Genomic DNA, 2,475 nt, shown 5'->3' with positions numbered 1-2,475 from the left:
CATCCTGGAGATTACCACTGACCCCCTGGCAAATTCCCTTTCTGTCTTCCCTGCTCTTCCTACACCTGCCTCCCGTGACCCACCCACTTTCCTACTCATGCCCTCTCCCAGCAGGTCCCTCCTTCTATTCACCTCTGATACCTATTTTGTTTTCCCTTCTGGAGAGATTCAACTATGGTCTCTTGGGCCTTGTTATTTGGCTTATTGTGGTCTGTGGATTACAGCATAGTTATCCTATACTTTATGGCTAATATCCACTTATAAGTGAATACATATCATGCATATCCTTTTGGGTCTGGATTACCTCACTCAGGATGATATTTTCAAGTTTTATCCATTTGCTTGCAAATTTTAATAGTTGAGTAGTATTCCATTGTGTAAATTAACAATATTTTCTATACCTATTCTTCAGTTGAGGGTCATACGAGTTGTGTCCAGTTTCTGGTTATTACAAATAAAGCTGCTATGAACATAAGATGCTTTGTGGTAAGGTGGAGCATCTTTTGCGTATATGACCAGGAGTGGTACAGCTGTGTCTTGAGAGAGAAGTATTCCCAATTTTCTGAGAAACTGGCCAGTTTGATTTCCAGAACGATTGTACAAGTTTGCACTCTCACCAGCAGTGGAAGAGTGTTCCCCTTCCTGTACAACCCTGCCAGCATCTGCTGTCCCTTGAGGTTTTGATCTTAGCTGTTCTGATGGGTGGAAGGTAGAATCTCAAAGTCAGGTTGATTTTCATTTTCCTGATGTGTTTAATAAACACATTAAACATTTGGGGAATTTTGTTTGCTTGTTTTTTGTTTGTTTTGTTTTGTTTTGTTGCCATTGGTGTTTCCTTTGTTAGGAATTCTCTTTTTAGTTCTGCACCCCACTTTTTAATTGAGTTGAGTTTTCATGTCTAACTTATTGAGTTCTTTATATATTTTGGATATTAGCTCTCTTCTAGCCTTCTTTAGAGCATTTCTGTTTTTCTGCTTACAGAATTAATCATATTATTTTACGCTGTTTATAAGGTCTCCTTTCTGTTTCATTTTACTGAAGAATTTTATGCATGTCATATTTTGTTTGCTAAATCAACACAAGTAGTATAATCTGAACTTCAAACCAATGTGGTTACCCTTTCTTGGCAGAAAAGTTTGTGTTATCTGTTTGCTCACTGTTTGCAACAGCCAAAACACACATGCTTCCTTGTCTTTTACCTTTATCCATAGGACATTTCTCTGCTGTTGTCAGTGAGTTCCACCTTAGTTTATTAGCATTTTTTCATTTCCACTGTGCTCAGGAAATTCTCCTTGCCTGAGCCCAAGACCAATCTCCTGGGAAAACTTTCTGTTTTGATTTATTCTGTAGAGAAAACTATGTATTTCATTTCTATTTCCCAATCAATTTTCTAGCTCTTTGGTTTTTTAACCCTCAGTGATGCACTTATATAACAGTTAGCACTATTTAAGTGGTCCATTCAACTTTTCCCAAGAAATGGACTTTGAAACTAAAAGAAAGTTATTTGTGAAGTTCTATATTTATTATTATTATTTCCATTTATTCATTTGGGGTGTAGGGTCATATGTTGCACTACATATGCAAAGGTCAGAGGACAACTTGAAGGAGTTGCTTCTTTCCTTCTTCCTGTGCATAGAACTCAGTTCATCAAGCATGACAGCAAGTGTCTTTACCCAGTAAGCAATCTTCATGGCCCAAATGGGGGATTTTTGAGCTCATTTAAGTTATCTGATAGAAAGATCTCCATTGCTTAAAATTAAGATAGTCTCTATTCTATGTTATATAGTGTGGGCTTCTTTTTAAATACTACTTGACTTATCTGTTTTGACACTGACTTTACTTATACAACTTGCCTCTCAACACAAGGTCCTCATTCTGAGTTCTGTAATGACTGATGTTCTTTGCCTTGTTGAGATGCTAAATAACTTCCTTGCCATTAGGCATTAACTTCAGCATGTTCAAGAGAAACCCAAGCATGTGATTTGTCTTTTATTCAATTCTGTAAGGGTTAGCAGAGTTTCTACAAGATTCCCTAATGAATTTATTCTTAAAATACTGATTTTTATTCTAATCCATGATATGCCTATAAAATTCAGGAAGGATAAAGTTGTTTTCAAGACTCTGGATTGAAAATTTCTGATTAACATTTGGCCCTCAAATTGCTTTGTTTCTGTAATTTACTTATTTAGCCACTCAAATTTCAAAATAGTTTGTTTTTCTTATGTAAATATTTGGACATAGTCCCTTATCACTAACAATTCTTCTAGTGATTATTTGCAGCCAAGAGCCTTTTCTAAGCATTCTGCATGTCCTGCTTCACCTCATTCATAACAGAACTTAAGCTCCATGGTCACCTTTCAATAGATAAGAAAAACTGAGATTCACTTTATTTATTTATTTATTTATGTATTTATTTATTTATTTTATTAGGTATTTATTTCATTTACATTTCCAATGCTATCCCCAAAGTCCCCC

This window comes from Mus caroli, chromosome 3 (assembly GCF_900094665.2).
Source record: "Mus caroli chromosome 3, CAROLI_EIJ_v1.1, whole genome shotgun sequence".
In the NCBI taxonomy this organism is placed as follows: Eukaryota; Metazoa; Chordata; class Mammalia; order Rodentia; family Muridae; genus Mus; species Mus caroli.
The sequence above is the reverse complement of the archived record's forward strand: the minus strand, read 5'-3'. Positions refer to the sequence as shown.